A 27,840-nucleotide genomic window follows, 5' to 3' on the forward strand; every position below is an offset into this window, starting at 1 on the left:
TCAGGTCTAACTATTACTTAATGCAGACATGATGTAACTTGATGACCTAAATGAGTACTTTGTGATGTAGTACAAATGTGTAACGTTGCTGAAAAGTAGCAACTAAGGGTCACTTGATGGACTAACCTTTCTATTTGGTATGAAGACGTTTTCTTGTAAAGAAAATATTTAGCTCTTTCCTGCTCATCCTGAGAGACAAATATTTTTCAAAAAGAAATGCAACTAAGTTTCTGTCTTAAGGCTTGCATCCACTTATTATGACAAGAAACAAATTCCCTTCTCAATATGAATCTAGAATGATATTTCTGAAGACACGAACTAATGACCACAAAAGGGTTATTCTAAGGTTGTCTGTGACCTGGTGGTGAGAAGCAAAACCTGACCATCAGATGTTAGGTAACATGTAGATGCATACCTGTATTTCATGTATATCACTGCCCCATATGGGTAGGGAATGCAAGGATAGTATAGTAGAAGATAGATGTATAGTGCTGAATAGCTCATTGTTCATGCGTATGCATGAATGAATGATCTTGACCCCCAAACAGAGTTATTTTTGCAAACTTATTGGTTGTTCACAGACACTTGTGACCTGGTTCCTAAGAACTGAGCCCATGAGCATCGTGCACTTATGGACTACCAGGACTTCAGAGAAAACAGTATTATCATTCTAACCGTAAAAATTGCTTCTTTCTTTCCTTTTCTGCAGGAAAGTGACAGTGTTTTAATTCAGTTTCAGCTTTGCTTGCAATGTAAGCTTCTCACAAGCAGCTGTGTGAGTTGGGCTTGTTTTTAAAAGTGTTTTGGGTATTTATTGTTTTAGATTCAATGTAAACAAAATGTTGCCTTTTTTTAGTAAGTGGTTAATGGGTTTGAGTTTGTTTGGAGAAATAGGGTCTAAATTTCTTTCAAACCCCCTATATACAACAAAAATGAGAATTCTGATACCTACAACAATATTTTAAAAGAAAAGAAAATGGAAAGATAAAATATTCATACGTATAACCATGAACAAGTTCCAGTGTAATGAGTGAAAATATTGCAATTTATTCTCAAAAACATGCGTAGAGTTTTATGAAAATGATATAGAACTTTTGACCAAACAAAGGGCTGCTTTTCTTGCATTAGCTTGGAAAAAGAAAAAAGGTTTTGAATTTTAACTGATCTGGACCACAGCAAGCTAGTGACTCAGAGGAAGATTGAAAATAGAAAAAATATTTATTCTGCTTTTAGTAGAGACATGAACTTGGTAAAAGGATACTACTCGATATCAACTGGAGGAAAACCTAGGTACAATTTTACTGGAGGAATTTGGAGAACTGGCTGCATGAGTATAATGTATTCTAAAAACAATAGCTCAGTGACGGTTTGTGGGGATTAAATTTGCCATCAACTCCTTGCTAGAAATGGATCGATATCCAATTCTTAAACCACAATGTTTGCTTATGAAGCTGGTAAAGGAAGCAGGGTTTCTCCACCTTGACTGTTCCAGCACTGTCAACAGGGTCCCTGGAGCTGCAGCAGAAAAAGTCCTCCAACAGGGAAATCAAATGAGGGGCTATTTAGGTACAAAAGATTTCCTTATGGGGGTGACCAGTGCTCCTGCTGTATTTCAGAGTAAAACGGATCGGGTACTGCAGGAGGTAAATGGTGTTGCCTGCTATTCGGATGATATACAAGCACTTGGAGGAATTGAGAGGAACATTTACACAACATGGAGAAAGTTCTAAAGATACAGTTAAAGTTAAGGACAAAATTCTGTCACTTTTCAAAACAAGACTGCTTTCTTGTGGCACTGTGTAACCCAGCAAAAGAGCAGACAAACACCATTGAACATGAAGTAATAATCCAGAGTGGCTGAGCTTAAGTTACTCATTTGCTATAGAAATTTCCTCTACATGTATCAATGTGAGTCAGACTGGCACCTGCCCTGTACCTGAAAAGTAGACAATCAGACTGTACAGAAAAAGAAAGACTGATATTTTTGAGAAAGCGCTCCTGGCATTGCTTCATCCCCAGGTTGTTGAGGCATTGCGTTTGGCCTTACCCATAGGGAGCAGCACACCCTGCTTTGGTTGGGGCTGAGGCTCTCACTTCACAGTTTGATGATGGGAGTGAGTTCCTGTAGTCCTTGTATTTGTAGTTGTACGGGGGATTGAGAGAAACTAAACCTGAAAAATGAGGCTTTGTGTAGAATTTCGGTTTTTCTAAAATTCAGCTGAGAGTACTGGCTTTAAAGGAAGGCCTAACTACATAGGAAGGAGGAACAAACAGGATAGAGGTAAAGCCTGGTTCTTTATTGATTATCTGAAATTAGTCACCAGGCGTCATCAAAAGCATACTATGGTAAATATATTATGGTGATTTGTACAGTATAGAAGAAAACATGCAAAGGAAACTTCTGTCTATAAAATCTTTTTTATGGATGTCTTCTTTATTTCAGCTATTGAAATTACCATGTGGCAAATTCCATTTTTTGCCTAAAAATAATGCTATATACATATTGAAAAGCAACTAAAGGATTCAGTTTCAAGAAACTGGAGTTAATAATGAACTGTGTTATCAGATAATGGAACCAGCACTAAGGATTTATTTATTTTTTAAATGTGAGGGAGGGTATGGGCTGCTTTTCCATGGTTATGTACAAACTAAAACATAGAGGTTTGACTGATTCTGAGATGGAAGCTGTGTAGGAAACTAACCCAACAACAAAATAACAGAACTAAGTGTGTGAATGGATAATGCTTATTCTCAGTGGCTAGAAGAGAGGACCCCTGTACTGAAAATATAACTGATGTGATTTAGAGCATATCTGTCTCTTACCTCATGCCCAGGCTGTTCATTGCAAGCAACAGATTTGACAATTCATGGTTGTATTATTTTCATTTGCAAAATGCAAATAAATCCAATGTTGTTTGACATCAGATGACATAAGAACAGCTGTGTGGTGTCAGACCTAAGGCTGGTGTGGCCCAGTTTCCCTGATGTTATGGGCACCATGGAAAGAGTGCAAGAACTGGAGAAGCCCAACTCTTCAACAGAGTCCTTCTCCATGGTTTGATATTGAGGAATTCCTGAGAGGTGATGCTTCTCCCTCCAATCCCCTCCCTTCCCCCCACCCCATGCATTAGACCTGAATGGATTTTACTTCCTTAAATTTGTCCAACTGCTCCTTGAGCCTCGGTAGACTTCCAGTCTCTATGGCATCCCATGACTCCCTGGAACTTTGACATCATCCTTAAAGTGTTGTTTGAAACAGGGGGTTGATTAGAGAAGGCTGTATTTTGTCTTAACTTTCCTATTCTAGGATGCTAGTGGTGACATTTTCAGCTCTCTTTTTAGAGTACAAATATTTGTAGTTTCAGAAATAACGTTTCTAATGCCTGAAATATCATTTTTCTTTGCAAATGTCAATTTCTCTGTAAACTGCAGTTTAATTGGAAATATTTTCACAAAGTTGCATTCCCAATGCCCCAAAGTTTGTGATTGCTGCAAAATTTGATAAACTAGATAATCTATGCTTCACACCTTGCAGCGATATACCTGGCAGTTTATAGCAGTTATAATAGTGGTATAAGTGGGTATGAAATATTATTTGATTTGAATAGTGATTTGTGCCCATCTTGAACTGGTAAAAATGACTAAGTGAAATAAGGCTCAGAGCAACAGAGAACTAGGCTGTGATTAAAATGTTCAGTAGTTTTACTGTCGTGAGTGACCTTTCCAACTCCTGTTGTTCCATTTCAGTGCTTCAAGGCGTCTTTTCTATTCATCTTGTCGTGCTTTGTGCAGCTTTTCCTAAACTTTTGACTATCTGCCAAATGGCTTCTTATCCATTGCAAGAGATGAGAATATTTCACCCTTCCATTGAAATTCTTGCAGTACAGAATCTAGTTTGACTTTCAAAGTCTTTAAAAGGATGAAGAAAAAGTTTAACTGAAAGGTTTACTAGAATCTAAATGCATTCTCCGGCTTTTACATTCTTTACACGTGAAGTTTGTAAATCAGTATGTGATGCAGTATGATTATTCTATCAATTTTATCGTTTACTTGTTTGCACTTTCAGAAGATTGAGTCCAATAGATTTTAATTTGGGAATTTTCCCATACAATCATGACCATCTCTGTTCTTCCACAGTCATATAAGCTACCATTTCCAGCTAAAGGGATGTGTTTAATGTTCTACAAGTATATATGGAATATGTGATTTCTATCAGTTTAAACAACAACTCTGAAACCTCCACTCTTCACTGAAACTACTAAGTATTCACTATTTTTCCACTATTCTTTGAGGTTCTGACATGTTTTCACTCTATCTGAGGCCAGTGATACAGAATGTACATGGGGCCCTTCTGAATGTGTTTTAGGACTCTGGTGCAATGTGATATCCAGAGCTAATCACTGATTCGTCTTATATCAAAATGCTAATGTCTATGCAAAGCTGTAATTCAGCAAAATTATTTTTAAGAACTCATTTCTCCCTTTTGTCCTCTCTGTCTGTAAATTGTAGGTATGGCATTTGTGTTCTGTAGACAATTCCATTACTTCCTCGTATTCATTTCCATTTCTTGAATTACCCTGGTATCTTTTCAAAGGCTGGGAAAAACTGTTCAGATCCATAATTACATGCAGTTGGATTTTCATCATTCAAGAAATGTCTCCCTCCCCCCACCTCCCTTCTCTCTCTCTCTGCTTCACTGGTGGGGGCTCTTGTATCCCCCCTTCTTTGTATTCCTTCTAGACAGTTACAGAATGATTCTAGGAGGGATGAAGAAATCTGACATTTTTGATTCTTCCTACTGTTTTGTTGGTTTTATATGTTATATAAGTTATATGCATATATATACACCAGTTTTTCTTTAGGAGACTTCATTTACATATGTTCAAAGTCTTGTGGGACTGAAATCTAGGTAAAATTGCAAAGATAAGGCTGAAATTTAATAATGTTGTCAATCTTCCTTCTAAGCTCAGGACTTCTGCTGCCATCATTTTAGTCTGACTTCATCTTCCCCTTCTAGGTTTATTTTTGAAATAGTTGATCTATTTCTGTTAGATTAATAAGAGTGAGCTGAAATATTTTAATATGCCAGGAAGATCAAACTTAAACATTCCTTCAAAAATCTGAAGCTTGTAAAAACCTGGCATCGTCTGTTTAATGTATTGATAACAACAAAAAACGTTCTTCAAAGTTGCATGGGGAATATATACAAATGGTCTTGACAAAGTTTTAAGTACTTTTTTTCCATTGTCTTTTTTCTTTTTCTGCTTTGCCTAAGTGGCCAGTGTTTCGTTTACTTTGAAGGATGTTTTACGTGCTAAAAATCTTGCGTAAATCGGTATTTTCTTTTATTAGTATGATTATTAATTGTTGACAGAAACTAGAAGTGTCATCCATCTTTCAGTGCAGACCATGAAGCGAGTGACCTGAGTCATCTTGGATCCTGCAGGGGCTGGCATGTTTGGGTTGCAGTGTCCGGTCCCAATTCTTGAACATGACCTTATCAATGTAGTTTTTGGAAAAGGATTCTCATAAGATCATTTAGTTCTCCTGTAATGTTATCTTTTTAAAAATAAATCCTTCCTAAAAATATAGATATTCTTATTTCTTTTAAATTAAAAACTTTCATGTAGTCACCCTTTCTACCTCTTAATAACATCTTCTCATCACATAATAACTCATTAGTCTTTTCAAAAATTGTATGCAAATCTGTCTGAAGTATTTAAAGTAACCAATAAAAGGATTTAAAAAAATTTTTTTTGGACTAGACCTTCAGTGCACTATTCCTCTAAGTAAAAATACATTAAATTTATTTAATGTTTTTCCATCGTCCAAGAGATACATTTCACAAATATCACATGCTTAAGTGCTCTTCTGACTCAGTGCATAAACCTGTGACCTTACAGAACAGAAAGACTGTAGGGGGAAAAGAGCCAGAGAGTCTGAAATAAGCTTTTCTAAAGTCCTTGAAATATTTTGGGAACTCCACAGGTCTATCAGTATTGAGCTCCACCATTTTTAAGTATTTTCTGGACTTAATGAGGAAAAGCTTCTGTGAATTTATTCACTAATGCTTTAACTGTGCTTGAGTTAGAGGGTGCAAGGTATGTTTATGTAGGCTATGTGCTCGGGCTTTTAGTAACACCAAGTGCAGAAGTTTATCAATCTGACTGAAAGGAGCAGCAAGCAGTTGTCGTTGGCTCAAAACATCAGATGAGTGTTAGCTCTCGGTTGACTCAGCCACTACAGCAGCACTTGGTATCAACATGCCAGTCACTCTTTCCCTGTACAACCTCATTTTCCAGAGAAAATGGAAGTTTGATGCACTAGCAAAATTGCAGGCCTGATGGCAAGTGCAAATAGGAAAGAAAATTTCTGAATCTTTGAGTGCACCTAACCATCAGGTAATAAGGCACCAAAGTCTGCCTTTTTGCCCACTGTTATTTGTGGATAGAAAACTGCTCACAAAAGTAGAGGTTAGGTTGTAACCCTTAGAAAATTTGTCTCTGTGTAGCCCCTGCTATCTTTAGTTAATATCTTTAACCTAAAATTTGGCAAGTGGGTTTTATTTTGTTATTTAGTTTTTGATAACCTTTCTTATCTATTTAAGCCCTTATTATGTTTAGGAGGATAATATCCAAATTGGGTAAAACGGAACCAACCTTACAGTAATTAAAATGCAGATTTTGCTCTTCTGGAGTATAATAGCTCTGAAGCATACCAAGGTCTGCTGAGGGAATCTGTTTTGTTTGTGTATCCTAATAGAACATAATGACTGCTTTCAAGCCATTATAGTCCATCATGTTAGTGACTCCATATGCTGGTTATCCTTATCAATGGTATTTTCTCTGAGAAAATGTACCATGGTTATGCAGTTGTGTGTATGCGTGTATATCACTTTTAACTAAAAAAAATTGCTTCACTTTCCAAATAGCAATCACCTCTCTACACCTTTGAACTTGCCAGTATGAAAAAAGAAGGGTGTCCTTTGTTTTAATTTTCACTAAAAATTCCAGCTTAATGGAAACAAAGCCTTTTACTTGTTTGTGAAATGGATCTGCCAGATTACAGGTAATGTTGAAGTGAGCTTCCCAATAGTTTCCTGCCAGCAGCTTAACTGTTAGTTGTACAATACCCTTTTGCAGCCGGACCTATGCATCCAGCCCACAGGAGGCCAGCTGTGCTCTGTACTGTGCTTTAAACTATACCAGTAGCCAACTGTTAGCTGTATAGCACCTATGGGGCTTGAAAACAGAGAAGTTCAACTGGGTGCCTTTATAGCACTCTTGGTTTATTGTGTCCTAAAGGTGAACAACGGCTGCCTTCCTAAGCTAAGCCCTTTACTCTCTGACTTCTTTACGCTTGATTTTGACTAGTGATACAAAGGCCTGTAGGATGGAGACAGGTAAAAGAGGGAAAGTGTAAAGAACCAGGAATGTGAGTAAGTGTCAAAGTGGGGTTTTAAAAGTAAAACAAAGGTCTTGGGTTATTTTGTTTGCATTTTGTTTTCTGCTCTCTAGAATTTCATTAAAAAAAATAATCAATCAATAGGTTTCAGGTAAGTGTGACTCATATTACTTTGTACTGAGGCTGAGTGGGAGAGAAGACCATACCTGAATTATAAATAGCTGATTCAAGTAGCATTGCCTCCCTGTGAGTCTGATGCAGTGTACACGCAGAAGTGAAACACTCTGCTGCAGGACTGCAACAGGAGATGGGGGTGTGCAGCTGGGCAAAAGCCCTGTGCTGACAGCAAGAGACCTTGGGCGCTGTGTGTGCACTCGCAATGATGGAAGCAACCTGGGCTGCATTTTCAGCTGCTTCTAGGTTTCAGTCATATGAATGATATCTATCATTATACCATGGGGAAATTATCCCCATAGAACTGCTTTATGCTGCCCTGTTTAGGACCCTGTCTGTTGTGAATACCAGCCCTAGACTGTCCATGTGCAGCTGTAATATGGATCAGACATAAGCTGTATGTTACAGACTTAAACATAACATGAGAAGAATATTTTATCTGGTTGTGTGTAAGACCATTCCTGCTCCATGTTAACACCAACTAGTGGCATCCAAGTTCTTGTCGAGGGGAAGAAATGTCAGAGCGATTTTTTTCTAGAGTCACCAACATATCAGACCTAAACAGTGCCAACTAAAACAGTAAGGCCATGTCTGGATTCTGGGGCAGGAAAGGTTAGCTCTGCTCCCCCATCTGTCCAGACTAAATAAAAGCTCTCCCCTTCTGTCTCACCTGCCTGTTACATTTTCATTGGAAGTGCTGAAGAAGTAGGGCTTATCTCATCCCAGGGTGGAGTCAGGGCATCACCCTAGCCTTGGGTTGCATCCCAGGTCCCCATGGTGTGATGTTCTAAATAGCTGAAATGTGAGAACATCTTTATTGCTGGTGAAATAAATGGGCAGTAGGTTGGGGTGTTCCTTGGCCTGGGAATCTGCCTGCCAAATTCAGTCTTAAGACTGATTTTAAAGCTGAGTCACAATGTCTTGGAAATAGTCTGGGGTTATGATGAAAATGCTGACAGATCCTTTAACATCAGCTGTGGGAGTAGGGCTGCTGTAATATACAGATCCTTTAAATTAGAGATATAAACTATATTTAAGTAGAACCAATATATATGTCTAGATATTCTATCGCTATTATGCCCTTTCTGTCCTGTTAATTTTGCTTTACAGTGTGACAGTGATGAACTGATGTCTACCATTTCCAACTGCCAGGTAGACTGTGTACACATTTATTAAGATTAATTAAAAAGTAACAAATTGTAAAGTAATAACATTAACAACTAGTGGAAAAAGTGTAGACATTTTGACAGTCTCTTTGAATTTCATTAAAAGATGGTAGTGACAAAAACCCAAGAGACTATTTCTACTTTACTAAAGAAATAGGTCACAGATTCAATTACAGTCACTGAAGCATGGACTCAATCTATCATGGCAAATTAAGTACATTTTAGCAACCTACTTTCCTTTAAAAATTTTATAGACACTTTCACTGGAAGAAGAAAGACTATAGAAAAAGAAATTGCAAACTGAAGGCTTTTATTTTCTATTGCCACAGAGTGCTTGGCTTGTTTACCATAGGTGTAAAACAGAAAAAATCATTATGGAATGCCAAGATATGTAATCATCATTTCTCTTCCCATTTTTTGTCTTTAATTAATGATATATCATTTGGTCTTTGACTAGGAAGCATGGCTCAGATTGAATCCACAGTACATCAGTTAGAGGCTTTGTTCTCTCATTGAAATCAAAGGACCCATTTACTTAGAAAAATTCACTGCACAACCTTTATGCAATTTTGCTACAGATCCATAGTGCTGGGCTGAAAATATGTTGTACTACCAGTTCCAAATAAATAAATAAATGAAGACACATACAGCCTGTGGATATGGTTTAGCTGAGTGCAAATATTGGAATGATGAAACACTCTTTTGCCCATAGCAGAATTGATTTCATGTTGACAACTGGAATTTATAAAGATCCTCTTTCAACAGAGTAGCAGTGGCCATATTTGCTGCATTACCACAGCTGCAACAAAATAGGAGCAAACATAAGAACTGATAAGAGAGATGTAATCTGTTTCCACTTTAAATATAACCCCCAGATTTACTGTAGTGCCCCTAGGAGATTTGTGCACTTTCATATATTAGGGTATTCAGTGACCTTTAGATAGCAGAGGCATATTAGGATTTATTTATTAATATATAACATTTGAACATGCAAAGGACTCTACGTCTATCATGCAAATGAAACTGGAGTGATGTTGGTTAAAAGTAACACAATGCTTTTGGAGGTAATGTTGATTAAACGTGTGAGCTTCTCGAAGTACACTGGGGAAAAGATGCTGTCCGTTTCCTGATACGCCTGTTTCCAACAATGCTTTTTACTGTTCAATATTTTTTGCTGGTTAAATATTCAGGGTCAGATTCACCACTGCACTACTTCACTGTAATGCCAGAAAAGCAAACAGCACAGTAAGAGTAGCACAAAGCCAGACCTGTGAATCAGGCTTTCATTATACCGAATTGCACAAAAGTACAATCCACAAGTCTCGTACCTATTAATAAGCACAGTCAAGCCACAATCATAAGCTCAGGAAAGATTTTCCAATAACAAACCAAACTACACCAGCACAAATTGTGGAAGGTTGAAAAACACCCACCATTCCTATTAGTCATCACATTCTGCTGTATTGCAGGTACCTCAACAATCATGGGAATATTAGATGACAAGAAGCATACCAGCTTTGCCCTGTCAACCTTAATATATTTATTTTCTTGTCAAAAATGACTCCACTTGATTCCTATATTAAGGGCACAACGTTTAAGTAACTCCTGTCCTAGGTTTTCATGTACACTTGCTACAATCCCCTATCCAAGAAAGGGAACAGATTATGATGTTAATTGAAGCAATGATAAATGCTTTGCAAAAGATCCAAGCCCACACAGAATTGTCCTCTTTTTGGTTATGTTTTAGACTTGCTACTCAACCCGCCTAGGAAGCTTTTTTTTTTTGCTTTTTTTTTTTAGCTAGTAAGCTTAATGTTTGCCTTTTAGCAGCACTAGAAGAAAAAAAAAAAAAGTAATATTTATGAGATTTAATAAAATTGATAGAACACATACCTTTGAAAATAGTGGAAAATAATAAAATAAGAGTTATGAAAGGCAGGGTTAGAAATGAGAATGCCACCACAATTTGGGAAGAGTCTGGGAGGAAAGAAGGAATACTGTTGGAGAAGAGGAGAAAAGAGCTACTGACTAAACAGAGGTGCAACACGGCTGTCCTCTTGTGAGCTGGAGTGCAGAAGACTGAGCTATATCTCAAAGAGTGAGGGCGAATGGGACATGGGAGGGAGTGGAGTTTAGTCAGTGAGGAGGAAGAGAAAATGAGAGAAGGAAGACCACAAAAGAAAGATGATTTAAATACCAGAGAGCTGTGTAACGAGTGTGTTCATTTTGATATATTTCACTAACCACGCTAATAAAAGCTATAGGTAACATACTATACTATGGGATTCCCTCCAACTTTAATATATAGTGTACATTTCAGTGGCAGAGCTTTAGTAATTCTAAGTACAAACAAGAAGTCATGAGCAGGACCTGTTTCTCCTCATCATTTTACCAGCGTAAATCAGGAAAACAGTGATTCTAGTGAAGCTCAAAAAAGTTCTATGAGTATCAGCTGCCTGAAAGAAAACCAGCATTGATGTTCAAGACAGGTTTCTAACATGTTCCCACTGGATGTGCAGCAGAGCTGGCTGAGCACAGCTGCCTTCCTAATTCCTGATAAGTGGAGCTTCTTAAGGTGCTGCTTCTCCATGAAGAGCATTTTATATGATTGGAATGTATTCCTTTCTCATTAGCACACACGTAAGGGTGTTGATATGATTAAGACGGAAAAAGTGTTTCCCAGATGCTGGTGTTAGTAAGAAATGTTTGTCGACAAGAGAGCTTCAACCCAGTTATGTTTGAAGATGTGAGGGAATCAGATGAAGATAGAGAAGACGTAATATTTACCCCTTTTTCTCTTTGTGCAGTTCTGCAGGTTTTATCAGAATGTTTTGGCTTAAACTAGGAACTACTGGAGGGCAACATCGCTGGGATGGAGCCCGCTGAGCTCTGACCTCAGAATTAGATCTTGGTTGGGGATATTTTTCTCATGATATTGCTGAAAAGTCCAGGTTTTCAAGGTCTAGCTCTTTAACTGTCAAACAGGTGAACTACGAAGGAGCCAGCTTTATTTGAAACTCCAATAAAAGTCTTTTTTTTTTAGTCTATCTACATTTATTATTGTTAAAAGGTATCTAGAACTGGGAATAGGGGAGTTATTATGCTTTTGTTTTAAGTGGGAAAAATGAATAGATTTATCCATAGATTATGCAGAGCACCTCTAAAAATACTCAATTCTAAACTGTCTTCTCTTCCTGTTTTGCATCTCATTTAAATATCTACCTTTCATTGGAATGCAGAAGCATCCGAATGTAGTGCTTGACGTTTTTCCTGTTCAAATATAATAAATTGTTAGTTTTAATACATAATTGTAAAGAATATGTAAGGTTTAGGAAAACAGCTTGACAAGAACCAAAGCTGTAGGCTTGATTCACAGCAAGTAAGACACACACAGTTTTAGTCACATTTAATCTTAAGACTATTTACATTCTTGTACTTTGTCTGAATCATAAGAACTGAAAGAGGTCTGTCTTTGTCACCACATCCCAGCTGAGATCCAAGCTTATTTTATATAAATATCTTCACTGCCACCTCTGAGGAATTATTGAAAATGTTAGGAAGAGAGAGAAAAGTGCTGGCCTTCAGAAAACCAACAATAAGTGCTGGGACCCATGATAGCAAAAATGTTTTTATAATATCTCATATATCAGAAAAATCTATGGGCACTGCTTTTTATTCTAATGTCTCCATCTGGGTTGCAATTTCACATTGGTACACTGGGTTAAATTGCTAACATCTAAAATACCATCTGGTTAGAGGCTCACTGAAGTTGAAACCCATATCAAGAGTACTTTGTTGGATGTATGTTCACAGTTGGAACAACTGAAGGAGAGAAATACATTTGATGTTAAACAAATTATTAGGAGAACATCCGTAAGTTACTTGCGTGTAACAGTGACTGGTGCACTGAGAGGCCTGATTAATGTGTGCATAACAAGAAAATGCTGTCTAGTGATGGGAAAATCCATTTTGTTTTATACCAGGTTTGGGAAGTTGCATATGGAGTAATGAGGAGGGGAGACCTTACAACAGTCAAAGTTCCTTTAAATCCCAGGTTGTAACAACTGACAACCTGGATGTATGGAAAGAAGTACTCTCTGAATGGCAACTCATCTGGAGTGTGCTCTCAGTGTGTTGCAAGTAATGGCTATCATTTCATCTGAATTCCATGCCTGATATGTCAGCACTTTAAGGGCCTTCTGCATAAGGAATCATGCTGTAGGCTTATGGTGAAACAGGAGCTCATGAAAAAGGGCCACTTGGCATGTATATATTGCACTAATTGTTAACTATCTAATGTTTACAATGTTCTTTGCAGAAATCAGATAGATGCCCTTCCCCAAAAGTTCAATCTTTTTTCTTTATTCTTTTTTCTTACTCTGTGTATTATTTGGGATTTTAGCAATGGGTGGGCAAATTCTGCTCAGTGAATGGTAGTAGGATAGCAGTGACTGCTTCTCCAAAGGAAAGCCTGGGGCACCAACTTAAGTAAGCACGCGGCTTACCCTAGGGAACAGAAATGCTTTAGCCCTGGTACAACTGCATATCCAGCGCTGCTATTAGGACAGGGAGTAAACACCTTTCACTCTTAAGTAAATTGGAGAGGCTCTTCCAAATATGACTAGTCAGTTCCTGACTTCTTTTTAATGTTAGGCTTGGGAAGTGTTATTCCAAAGAGAAAACAAGGTCTAATGGATTACAAAAATGTATGTGTGTATAAAATACATATGTTTAAAGGTGAGCCAATATCCTAAGTAAATACATACATATTCTTAATCAATGAAACCATAAATAAAGTTTTCATGTCACACTGGAATAATTGACTGGTTTCTCACTTCTGGAACTCAGAGGATGAATTAGGTTCCAATAACATCAGTTTGCTGTCTCAGCTAATTTAGCTCTCTGAGCCTTAAATAACTACATGATTTAGCATAAATTTATTTATTTTACGATTTATAAAGTGCACTCATCACTAGAATTCTTGGCATGTATACAAAGATAACAACAAAATAAAAACATATTGACTAGTTTCTACTAAGTGAACTCCTTCAACATGCCCTCAATAAATGTATATAAATCACCACCAATATCTCAAAGCAAAGTCATCAATAAATATATAAACCTAGGACGTCATCCTGAAAGTCAGTGAACTAGGGAGTCTGTCTTATCACCATGGAGCAATTTCCAGAGTTAAGAATGCCCAAACAAAAGCTCTCTGACTCAGAATTTAAATGTATCAGGTGATATATTTAAATCAGCCATTAGTGTTATTTGTGGTGGACTTGATGACCATGTTGATATACAGAGAGTGTCTCACTAGAACAACTCTGCCCCAATGCTGCGGTAATGTGCAGCTCAGTCTACGTAGCACCTGCAAACAAAATGCTTTGCAGAAGTTGCTACATGAGGAGACATGCTCTGCACTGGCTGATGCTTCTGAACTTGGGGGAATTTCTGAGTGAAATGAAGACAGTGATCATTTGGGGCTTCCATGGGGAAGTGAATACAACAGCTAGTTGAGTTTACCTCCAAAAGAGTCAGAGAACTTTCTCCTTTTACCGTGTATGTGGTTGTTTCCTGACAGGAGGTAATGCTGAGCCAAATGCTGGGTAATTTGCAGTAAGTGAAATTTGGAAGTGGCTTGAGAGTTTTTGTAACAATTTATTACTCAGCTTTCCTCTTAACGGAAGAGTTGGGGATAATTTTCAGTGAAATGGATTTCCAGTGCTAGGAAGGCAGTTCTTGGCAGGTGATGACTTTGCTTGCACCAGGGTCCCTGGCAGAGCTCAAATCAGTGCAATGGAGTGCTGACAGCCGGCAGGTGGTTAAAGCACTTTCCCCAAAGGACCCTTCTTCAGTGGGCTGGGCTAGACACCGAGACCTAAATCCTGAAGGGCACTGGGATTACCAACTCCTTATCTGATGCCTCTGTGGCATTGATGCATCTTCTCTATCCGATGCATCTTCTCTATGTTTTCTTTGTGCCTTCCATCTCTATCCATTTCATACTGCTGTACTGAAGATTTTTAGAAACTCCACTTTGACAAAAAGCTCTAGGACCTGTCTTGAGAGGTGCAAGGAGAGGGGAGAGGGCCCCCCAGTGGGCAAGGAGGTGAGCGTGCAGCTCCCTCTGCTTGGACCTGCTCTCCTGCACCTCCCTTCATCTCCTGCCTCCCAGAATGGGTTATCAAATAAAAGTTGAGGCGTGCCAAGCTGTCCCCTGCACTGTTCATGATGTCAAAGTAAGAAATGATTGTAGAATTGTTAGACACAATTGTTATCCACAGTATATCCACAAATGGAGGAGAAACTGTTGCAGAAGTTCATTTTTCTAACAGTGACTTTGCAATGATATTTGCTAGTGATTTTATTTAGTAATGGAAGCTGGGAACAATACTGAAGCATGGCATAATTGTGAATCATCAGCATAGAAACATCCAGGCAGTGCCATCCCTCCTTGGCAGTCCTTGGCTCTGGTTGCATGCTCCAGGCCTTTACTGAATTCTTTGAAGAGGAAGAACTGAATGAAGTTTAACTAGAAAAAGTCTGTTACATTTGGTTCTTTTGGACTACCTGCTGCCAAGGAAGTGACTAATCCACCTTAATTCCAATTAGTTTAATTCACAAAGCATATGGAAAATTCATGGCAGCATAAAAATTGTCCAGGAGATAGGGAAAGGAGGCAGTCTAAATTTCCCAACCTGTTTACCTGTTAGGATTTCACAGATGCTACTAAAGGAAAGGAATAATGTGTAATTTGTGCTATAACCTAGGAATTTAAACCTCTCCAAGGACCAATTACAGAGATTTGGGCACTTAGACTCCTAGCAGCCAGAGAAGCTCTGCCAGAGAAGCTCCTTTCAAAAGTCCTTGTGTACATCTCTAATTCTTTTCCATAGGCTAATTGATACAGTTTCTTTGCCTCACTCATGCACTCAATGGACTCCTCTAATGATAACCCCAAGATTAGCACTGTATCATGCTTGAGAAATATCCCTAAAGCCTTGGGATTACATTTTCTCTGTTAAATCTACTGATTTGATAATTCTTCAAAGCCCTTTACTAATATACTTCACTACGTCTGCAAAAATAGCTACCGGGTTTCTGCTGAGGTCAGTTCTATTTATGGTCTATTTAATGGCTTTATTTTTTTTTTTTGTATGACTTAGTGCATATAGGTCTTATCAACACTTGTGCACATTGCAACCAAAATACAGCTGATTGAGAACAGATGAGTATACAATTCACTTTTATGACAGACTGACTTCTGCAAAAGCTAGATCTAAGTATTCCTTAGGTAACTGCCCACTTGGAGAACAATTCACAACAGAGTAACATACCTAAGTATGCAGGCTGTATTCATCTCCAAAAAAAAAATATGATTTCCCTGGAAGTGAGATTCTTAATAGCTTAAAGTAGCTGGACAATTAGTATAGAGGGTAAGTCCTAAAGTCTTGCCTTTCTCTACAGTTTAGTTTCATCTAATATAAAAGGAAATATAAATCCTTATTGGATTTCTTCTGCATTTGTAGAGTTAAGGTTGATAAATAGTTACTTTTATTTCTACCAAGACTCTCAAGATAGGTCTACTTACTTGATCCCAGGATGATGTTTGTGTGTACGGGAGAGAAAGATAATTAGGCTTTGAGTTCTGTACAACATAATCCGTGGCAAGTATGAATGACATGAAAGGCAGCAGAAATTGCCTGGGAGGAGGCTGTTTTTGTTTGTTTTGAAAAAAAAAAAAAAAAGAGGTTGAAAAGATTCTTTCTGCGGCTGATGCAATCTGGCTGTGTTTGCTCTGAGCTAGAGACACTTGTGCATCACAGTGAAGGCAATGGAAGGGGTGGGAAGAGGCGAGAGTCAAGGGGTAAATTCCACTTGCTGTAATACCTGCTTTTGATCTAAGCTTTAATTGGATGTGATTTAGAAAACTGCTGGCATCACAGGGGATATTAATACTCTCCTCTTATTCTTTATGCTGCCTGTCCCTGAGGGAGCTGTTATATTTCTGTTTGTGTTCAGACTTCTCATGCCCCTTACTTTTTCGTGAAAAAGCATTGGATGGCAGGAGAGAAAATGTTGAAAATGCTTCATTTTCCTTCCCAGGTGGCACGGTAACTCCTAGGGGTGTTTGTCACACACTTGTTTCACGCGGAGCTCACGCAGTACTCGTCCACATGCACCAAATGGTTTCAACATGTTCTTAAGGAAGACTGTGCTTCCTCCCTTTCTTTTCCTCACGTTACCCAGTATTGGGCAACAAGTGTCTTATTTCTCCTTCTTGTTGAGTCACCTGTCAGTCACCCTCGAATATGCCACCATCCTTCTCAGCTGCTAAATGTGGATATTGCTTGTGACTGAACAGTGTACTGCTTCTACTGAAAACGCAGTCCCCATGGTCAGAATCTTCCTCACCATTTATCAGTCCAGCAGATAATATCTTGCTGTGTTAAGGAAGTTCAGAGACAGTTCTGTTACATCAGTTTATACGTTTGAATCAGATTTTATCAGTACAGAAACAAATTTAGTTACTAAATCAATGAGATCTTCTGGCAGCTCAAATCTTACTACTCCATCTTGTGGAAGAAGCCAAAAACAACACAAGCGGTACTAATTCAGCAAGTGCCGTGCTGTGTACGGTGTTACCTAATAACCTGGAAATACAAAGATACCAAGACTTCATAGATTTTTATTTTTGTGGATCATGTTGGTTAGTCTTTTTTATTCAGAAGCTTTCTAAAAAGTTGATTAAAAAAAAAATCAACATTTGTGTGACATGAACATTGATTTTGGTGTTTCATTAAATTTATGTTGAGTCGTGTTTTTAATAGAAACTAATAGGAAGATCTTTTGGGGGCGATTTTTAAAAATTTATTATTATTATTATTTTCAGTTGAGAAGATAATGTGAGTGGCAAAAGACTGAGCTCTTGTGTAAAAGACAGGTCATTAAGTATTGCTCTCAGGCTATAAAATGTGTTATTGTATAGCTCATGACATACTGTTTCCATTTTCCTTCTGTAAGGGCTTTGTGTCTTCAACAGGCATGGACTTGAGGTATCATCTGTTCAACGGGCTGACATGGTTTTGTTTAACTTCTGATCTTTTTGTAATTCCATGAGAATTTTGTTCACAACAGGGACCTCTACTGAGGGCAGCTCTATGGAGCTGGAGCAGTTCTGTGCAGCAAATCTCCTAGGATGAGGCCGGGTGTTAATGGTATCACACAGAGTTTAAAAAATATCAGAATAATCCATCTCATACCTCCTCTGCTCATGGAGAAAAAACAAAAAAGAGAGAGAGAAAAAAAGGAAAAATAAGCACAAATTACTTGAAATATTTAAGTGTCTTCAAAGAAGTGGAATATGTGTTGGATGCATATCACACCAAAACCGTAATGGTTCTGCTAAAATCGGTGTGCTGATCCCTACACCTGGGCCAGCCCTGTTTGAAAGACAAAATGAAATACCCTGTGACACAGCATAGTTAAAAAGATTGGAAAATCTTTTGTTTTAGTTGTGCAATTTTCATAGAAGACATCTTCCAGACCAAGTTGTGTGTAACATTAGCACAACACTGACACCTGGTGTTTAAATCAGGTTTAGCCCTGGGCTAGTTTAGGTTAACAAGTTACTGATATTTAGGGCTGTCAGGTGTTGGGGTAGAGGCCAGAGTACAGAGGTACCTGCGGAGGCAGATTAATGCCTAAATGGCCTCGTGTCCTCATGACCTGCGTCTTCTGTCACTGGGAAGGGAACTCCTGATATTTTGGAAATCTGGCCTGCAAAAGATGCACTACCTGATAAAGGGTAGTGAAAAGCTTCTGGTGAGATCTGAAAATGCCCACAATGATTCCAATGGGAACTTTGGTTTGGGGGAGTGAGAAAGTTATTTCTGAAAGCAAAGTCCTCAAGCAAGTAATTATCCTTTCAAATTTGCTTTAAAATCTAGATAAGGTATTTTTCCTATAAATGATTCAGCTAAGCAGTATTTCTTCTTTTACCAATTAATCAGTTTTGCAGTAGTGTTTATTTAACCCTTTATAATACTCTTAATAAAGAGTTTGATACACAGAGTGATGGTTTCCATCAAACCTTTGCATCTTAGTTAACCTCTGCCAGGTATTTGCAGAAGTTTTTCCTATTTATATTTGCTACATATTTGTATGTGTATGTTTGTGTGATTGCTTATCAGTACGTAGCATGTAGTGCTAACATTTGTTTTGGGGAATCCAAAACCTTTTCCACTTTGTTGTGACTATATCAGGTGCTTGGAATGACTTTTGGGTTTGTTTCTTCCTGTCACCCCTGAAAAAAAAAATAGAGTGGAACATAGAGGAAGAGGTGCTTTGTGATCAGGCTTGCTCAGATAGCTTCTCCCTGGCTAGCTACTAGGGAGACTAATCAGTTTTGTACTTTAAGTATCTAATTAGCTCTCAGGTGCAGATGAACTTTTCATCCTTAACCCTGTCATTTAGGAGGGCCTGTTAGAAGGAGCTGATGCTGTTTCCCTCTGCCTTGGCTTCTGTGTGACTACAGAAAAGGTGTATGGCCATTTCTGAAAGGGGGGGGAGGGGGGGGGGTCACTCCAAGACTGAGGTTCAGTAGGAATCTGTTTGCTCAGTGATGAAACAGAACTAGATTTAGGAAATAGCTGAAGAGCTGCTGTTTATTTCTTGATTTATCCTAAAGTTTGTCCTGAAGCTTGACCTCAGATAGCTTAAAGAAGTGACTAGCCACTCTTGGCTTCTCTGTCCTGTGTATGGTTAATGTTTCTGTAGTTGGCATTGAATCATAATGCGAACCTTGACAGAAGAGAGGTTCCTCTGTGTGTGTGGAGTGAATGGCAAAGATGCTGGCAATGTGCACTGGTGAGTAGCACATCTTTAAAGATGGTAGTTGTGTAATTTTTAATTTATTTATTTTCTGCTCTGTAAAGTGCCACATCCAGAGAAATGTCCATGGTTTCATAGGACCATCCAGCTCATGGGAAGAAGAAAATGTGGGGGTCATTAATCTGTCAAAGGCTCCTAACAAGTCAAGATTTTAATTTGAACTTCCAGTTTTATGTCTTCAGCTACAGGCTTTTTTTCTAATAGGGTAGGTCTTGTGGGCTCACTTCCTCTACTCCTTGCCATGGTGTGCATGATTACATGTTATACAAAAAGCTCGAAAGCAAGAGAAACAACAGTACTAAAGGAAATTAAACCTCCATAAAATAGCACTGTCTTCATGACTCACCTTCATACAACACAGCTATTGTGATGCTTTTGGAAATTAGTAATGAATGTGTGAGGGGAAAAAAAAGGAAACAATACATCCCTCTGAAGGGTGTGATGAGGCAAATGTGTGTATGGGTAGTTGTAATATACTCCTGTTTATTTCTCTGAATCTTTAGTTGTTTAGTGATGACAGTCAGAAGTCACATGTCCTTAATTCTCTTTTTACATTCACAATAGCAACAGAGAATATTTTCTAATGTAAACAGACTTCTTTTCCTTGATTCCCTGAGCATTTGCTTTGAGCTTTGTTGGTTTTGTTTGCTTGTATGTTTTTTTTTGTTTGTTTTGTTTTTTACTTTTGTGCTGGAAGATCACCTAGAAATTATGATGTTATTAATTTCAGAATAAATTTCTGAGATCAAAAAAGGGTAGGAGTGGTGGTACTTATCAGGAGAACAGGTAGTATCACAGTAGTCTAGTTCTCAAACAAGAATTCTTATTTACTTTATTCCAGAGCAGTCCTAATCCTTGCAAGACAAAGCTTTTCAAGGTTCCTCAGTGTACATCTCTGTGGAAAAACGTCCCAGTTCCTGATCTGGCAGGAACTGGAGGAAAAAAATAAAAATGGGGGGAGAATGCCCCTACCCCTATAGGTTTATTTTACCAAAATAAACCCTGAACTCTAAACTAGGTGTAGAAAGGGAGACTTGCAGAAGCCTTTCAATAAACCTGTACAACAATGGTACACAAAACGATGTCATCTTTAATTTGGTTCAAATATGGAGTATTTTTCAGCTCTCCTTTGACCAGTGGAGAGGCTCAAATCCTATAATGAGACTTAACAAAAGACTTTAAGACTTCACACCTCAAACCAAAATGCTTCACGTATGGGTGCCAAGTAAAATAACCCTGGGAGGGTTTTCACCTGTGTCCCAGCCTGCAGGGATTTACATACATACTGCTAATATCCAAGTTAGCAGAGAGGCTCATGCTGCAGAACTTCTTTTAGGAGATCTTTCCTTCCAGCTCAGAAAGATTCTGAATTTAATCCACTGATGTATCAGCATCTAAATTCCCCTGGTGAAGCAGAACATTTTCATCATTTCATATGTAAATGGCATTGTGGTAGGAGGAAGGATTGTTGTTTTATTTGCTTTTGTTTTAATCTACCAGAATCCTCTCCCTTGATTGCAACAAAATGTTCTGAGATCTGAGCTGAAGACATTATGATAGGTAATTTTAAAAATGAAGAGAATCCATTTTTATAGTAGGAACATGAATTGCCACTTGAAGCAATGGACCACAATTTGAGTGTTGCACATGCATTATGAAATGCATCAGTTTCTTTGTTTCTCATGAATGTGACAAGAAAAGGTGATAACAATAGGATTTTGTTTCTGTATAATTCAAAGGCAACAAGTACCACCTCTCTTCTCCCATCTGTGTACTCTAGAACTGAAAATTAGATGTTCTGGAACCAGAAATGATGTCAAAGGTAATGAGAGCTCTGCAGGCAAACACAAGAGTTTATGTTAAAGGATGAGTCAGTAATCTGCATAGGAATAACGGGAGGAGGGAGCTGAGATATTGTTGACTCCATTATCTATTTGAAAAGCAGCTTCCAGTCTACTTTCAATGTTTGAAAAGGAACTTTTTTTTTCCTTTTTTTTTTTCTTAGCACATACAAATAAATTCCCAAATTCTGCAGATTCTTTTGCTTACACCAGATGACTATACAGATAGTTGTGGTGGTGGTTTTTTAAGTTAATGGAGGAATTTAAAAACATGCAACAGAAGAGGGTCTTTGCTTAGTACAAATAAGGACTACCAATGTCATAAAACGAGAAGCCAGAACTAGAGACAGGTATTAATTATTAACATTTCTTGTATTAATATAGAAAGTTGCAATGGCACAATGATGAAAATTGAAGGAGGTGGGGAGGCTTATGGGTCTCTGGTTCTGATGGAGGACGTCCCAACTTTCAGCTTTTATAAGAATCTAAAAAATAATACTGGGATTGAAAAACTCCTCACATTGGAATCTAGGCTTGGAATGAGTAACCATCATAAAAGCATTGATTCTTTATTGTCACTGCTTTTTCTTTTTAATTATAATTTGTTATTCTATTAGGATAATGCACCATGGGAAATGATATCACAGGTTGTGTGTGTATGTGTGTGCACCCTTTGGGAAGACTGACTTCCAGATTTTGTCTGCCGAGAGGGCTCTGAGCGCCTGGGAGGTGAGACAGGAGTTAGCACAGGCGGGAGATGGACCTGGCCTCAGCCAGCAGTGATGGGATCGTGAAAAGACCAGCTGTAGCTACAGCTACAATTTGGCTTTCTGTGGGATTAGCAGGAGGGCACTATTATTCTGTAAAGCCGAAGAAAGGAGGAGATTGCTATAGTCTTTGGTTTCTCATTTATGGATTAGAAATTAGGAGAAAAGGCAGGTCCGTTTAGAATAGCTCTTTGCTGTTAGACTGACAGCTTTCTTTAGGCAGACCTTGTCCTCCTCACTCCTCTTATTCTGTTAAAACACTTTTGCAGTGATTCTTAGGCTTCTGTTCGCTCTTGTATTCTCAATACTGTGGGCTAATACTGCTGCAGGAAGGGAACAGTGGTTGCCTAAAGAACAGGAGACTTTGCAAGCATTTTGGCTACATTCTTCCCCATCCTCTTTCTGTTTAGGAATCCAAAAGCCATGGAGCTAGTGTTTAATTCTACATAGGCAAGATACTGTTGATCAGTTTAGGGTTCAACTGGAAGAACACTTGAGCTTTGAGAAAATGAATATTTGTTCAATATTTTAAATGAATTAGTTTGCTGAACATCAGCTTTTTATAAATATTCTAGGAAATTAATTTATTGTCAGAAACATTTGGGTAAACAGGAAGCTTTAAGCAGCTATTAAAACATGTCTATGGAAAGGTAGATTTCAAATTTACAGTCTTACTTATGTTAGAAATATAACTCTAGGATTTATGTTCATCCAGCTGGGAAAACAGTATGCTTAATCCAAACAGCTAAATATTGAGCACTCATAATTCATGGGCCAAAATTAAATAAGTGTATTTTTTTGCAGATATTGCTCATCTCATTCATGCTCATTGCATCTCACTGTGTGGCAGGAAAGCAAAGGGATTATGAGGCACTAAGATGCATGTATGGCAGCTTTGTATATATATGTATTGTATAATTTATATGCAGAAATGCAGAATATGTGCATTGCAGTGTGTTTAGAATGCATATGGATATATTCAACAGTAAGAGCTGTCCTGTATCCTCTCACCATACTGAGAATAACTGAAGATTTTTGTTAATATTGTCCAACTATATTTAATGGATTTTGATGTTGTTGAGGCTGGGGATTGAACAGAACCAGTGAACCAGCTGAACTGATTCCTGTGCTGTATACAGCCTAGTTTCAGATATCTCACTTGATACCATATCTCTTCCTCCCTTTAAGGTAAAGGGCCTATTTCACTTTCAAATACTTCTCAGTTTACTATTTACATGCCCTTCCCTTATTTTTTATCCTAGGAGTACTCCAAGCAGTAGTTCATTCATTTTCACATAATCCTGTTCTATTCCTTGTTATCCCTCCACTTGTCATTTATTCGATGTATCTATTGTGCTGCTCATGCTCTGGCAACTATTGCGGTCATCCTGCAAAGATGGAATAGGTGTATGCCAATCTATGGCTCCGCAGAGCAGCTTAAATCACTTCGTAGGTCTTGCAGCTACAACTAGTCATGATGCCACTAAGACCTGTGGTCACTGTAAGATTTTTGTTGGTGCTTACAGCAAAAAAATGAGAAACTATGAAAAATAACAGTATCAGGGACATAAAAATTAGGTGGTACCAAGCAGTTTCATTTTGAATTTGCAGTTTTCTACAGTGATGATGTTGAAAACTATGCTGGTTTTCCTTTAGTCTCTTTCAGAATTCACATGCATCTCTGGAAGCACTATTCACAAGTATTTTGAAACTCATTTTATTAAACTACCCTGCAACTAGTTTCTTCAGTAACCGACATCCCCCATTGTTCTTCTGGATTTTTCTTGTAGAAATACTAAATTCTCTTCCACTGAATGTAAATTATTTCCAGCTGCAGTTGCTTTATTTTTGTCTGTTGAATTTTTAGTTTCTCTATAGTTTACTCAAGTCAGTGACTATTGCATGTTGATCTACTTCCTTACTTCACGGTTTTTAATATTTTATAATACACAATGGAGTCTTTTTTTGGTTAAGTACATAAGGTACCTTTCCATAAAGTAGAAGATCAATAAAAAGGAATCTGCAGACTATTTTCAGCTTATATTTCACAAATAAAACATTGATGCTCCCTTTTAAGTTGGCCATCACTCATCCAGCAGGTTTCACAGACAGTAACAGTTCGTTAGTAATTTCGGGAGGGGAAGATGTATGATGTTGTAAATATTTAAAATCAAATTTGAAAAAAAGGACAAAGATGAATGTGATCAGAGTAACACAATGCTGAAGGCAACATTTTCAAAGCAACTCAGTAGATATTGTTTTCCCTTGTAGGTGGCAGTATTGAAAAGGAAGTTAAACTGGCTCCAGTGAGGGGAACCAAACTCCCTGTGCCTGAGCCTTGCACAAAATTGGAATATGAAGAACAAAATAGCTGCAGCCAGATCTAGACAGGCTGAGTGAAGCTGTGCTAGAGATTACTATTTGCATATTTTAGCCAAAGGTGGATTTTCTTAATTTAAAATAGCTGGTGCTGATACATCACTTCAATGTGCCCGTTAATGTTACAGGAACTGTCTGCATCAGGATGTGTAGCAGTTGTCAGTTTTATTTTTGCTTCATATTCTACGTTTCACTTTCATGAATATTTCCCCAAACCATCGTTTCTGTTCTCTGACAGAGAAAGTATTTAGTATCCTTAACCATAGGCTTCTGTAATTCATGGCACAGAGGATCTCATTTCCTCCAGGCTTGTTAGGTGTTTATTCCATGCTCTGACCTAATTGCAAAGAAACTGCCCCATGGATGACCTGGGCCGTTATACAGCTTACTGAACACATTGCTGAACTTTGGGCAGTGCAACAGAGACTGAGGGTTTCAAAAGTCAACCAAATGGCTGACAGGGCTGTGGATTTGCTTTTCTCTTGGTAGGGTAGTTGCAGACAGTGAGAACGAACATCAAAGAGTAAATAGCAAATTCATGGCTTTTAGCTACCCAGTCACTTTTAATCACTTCCCAGCATTCAGTTGTTGCTCTTCATTTATTGCCAGGAAATGCCATACCTAGAGGTCTTTAGTGCACTTACGAATTGATGTTAAATTAATAAATGAAGAAGCGGAAACTTTAAGACAATATATCAACTTGGAAAGTGTTTTTAGTCGCTTAATTTTAAAATGGATTGTAGGTTGCAATGGTATCTGAAACTTGTTTAGTGACTTTGCAGTGATACACTGCAAAAGTTGGCATGGCAATAATTTATTTAAATGTTTTCCTTATGCACTGTGCCAAGCTAATAGCAAAAATATTCAGATCATTAGTGATGTGTTCTGACTTCAGAAATAGGAATATTCTAAGAAATATGAAGTAGTAGGTAACACTGAAGTCTAAAGAAAATGAATCATGAAACTATAGTATATCCCTTTTAATAATCTTATCAGTCATGTGATAGCAGACCATACATATTTTTCTAAATACAAAAATTAAAATAACTTGTATACACCATGTCCTCTACGATATTGTTCTTCAAAGAAGCCAATGTGGAGTTTTCATTTCTTTCTTTCTTTTTTTTTTTTTGGGGGGTGGGGTGGGGGGGAGTTGCTTTCTATTTTAGCAGTGGTAGTTAGGACAAACAAGGCTCACTTCATGCTTTTCATCTGCTATAGCAATAGAGCCATGGGCTAATTCTGGTTGGAAGGGACCTCAGGAGGTCTCTTGCCCAACCTCCTGCTCAGAGTAGGGTCAGCTGCAGCCTTAGACCTCAGGGCTTTGTCTAGTTGGGTCTTGAAAACCTCTGAGGGTGGAAAGGGCAGAGCCTGTCAGGACAACTCCTGCTTGGCTCGGCTCACTTCCCTCACCTCCTGGCTGGCTCTCGGCTGTCTTTGCTGACTTGTGCCCAGCCTGGGGGCTCATGTAAGCCTGGGGGCCTCTTCAGCAGAGCTGCACCCCAGGCCTCAGCCTGAACCACTCTTTAATAGTGTTCTGGAATTTACCATGTCAGAAGTGTTCAAGTGCTAAATAGGTATTTGCCAAGAACCACTTTGAATAGGTTAATATTTCATCTTCTATTTTTACAAAAATAGAATTCAAATTGTAAAAATGCCACTTTTTTTTTAATCTGACTTCATAATAGTCAGAATATAATCTAATCAAAATATTTTTAGACTGACTCATCACTTATGGTTGCATTTAAAAATAAATGAAGAAATCCAAATAAGGTGTGTTCATCACTACTTTTTTGCTTTATTATTTATCATATATTTTTAATACGTGACATCTGATGTATTACTTAATCAAGAGAAAAAGAATTATACCTTGCACATAATCAGTTATTTTTGCCATATCAAAAAAAAATTAGACTAACAAATGAGGAAAATAAATAAGATGAACTTTAAAAATGAAAATGCTTAGCCTTTGGAATTTTAGTTGACAGCTTTTGAAAATTAAATTATAAGTCAAGTACTGATAGGTTTGATATCTTCTTTGCAGCTTTGCAGATGATGTATTGCAGCTTTAATGGAATATCATTTATCATCTGATAATAACAAATGTAGTATTTCTGAGCTTGTCATCTCTTCTGTGATGACAAATAGTCCAACTTGTAGCAGTGATAATGGGATTTTATAATGATCTCTCCAAACTGTCTCTGCTGTAGTGCATGCTATTTCACTTTAAATCTCAAAATACCTATTATATGTAGATTGCAAAAGTCATCCTTTTGAGACCTGTTTGTGGATATCGGCATCTGTGCTACAAAAGTTCCATTTACCTCAGTGGTTTTAAGGCTTGGTCCATTGCAATTCGTTGGTTCTATTGTAGCAGTTGTCTAGATTTACTAAGCACTCGGTTTCTGTTTCTAAGCACTGTTTTCTTTCTAAGCAGCATTTTCACAGTTTTTGTTGTAACAAGACCTTTATACCAACAGAACTTGCTATGTTGTCACCAGCCTGTAAGAGGAAACACTGCAGCTCTGTTATTCTGAAAAAGATGGCTAGTTAGCTTTTGAGATCCTATCAAATTAATTTTATTCATATTGATTAATACCTTTAAAGGAAAGTCTTTTCTACTTAGTTGTATTGCTTATATCTTCAAATGTAAGCAATTTTTGTTAGTCATGTTGACTTCTGGAGTACAGACAACTTGGTGTGTCTGTCTGGAACACAGGAGTTTTTGAAAGCATCTTGGTCTTCTCAAGAACTTATAGACAGTTGAAATTTATTTGAGCTCAGGCAGGTGGAGCATTTGAAGTGTTCTTCTACAGGATGACTTTAAAAGGTGAAATGGTGAAGGAAATTTGTTGTGGTATAAAACGCAGTAAAAAAATCTACTACTTTCTTCCTACCTCCTCTAGACAAGCCTACATGAAGACGCTAAAATAATTTAAAGTACTTTAATATTCATATATCTTTGCAAGTAATTTTAACAGAGTTCAACCGTATTGTCCAGGTGTCTTTGCCATTATATACATAAAATGTTATGACATTTTTGAATGTTTCTAATCATAAATAGAAAAATGATTCTTCTGATCTGAAGACACAAAAAGCTCAATCCGAATTCCTCAGCTTTAGTTCTGTTTACTCTCATCTTTCATGGACATTTTTTTCATATAAAACGTGCTTCAAATAAACATGCATGGGAAATTTAGAAATGGATTTGAA

Source organism: Anser brachyrhynchus, assembly GCF_964034855.1.
Source record: "Anser brachyrhynchus genome assembly, chromosome: 12".
NCBI lineage: Eukaryota > Metazoa > Chordata > Aves > Anseriformes > Anatidae > Anser > Anser brachyrhynchus.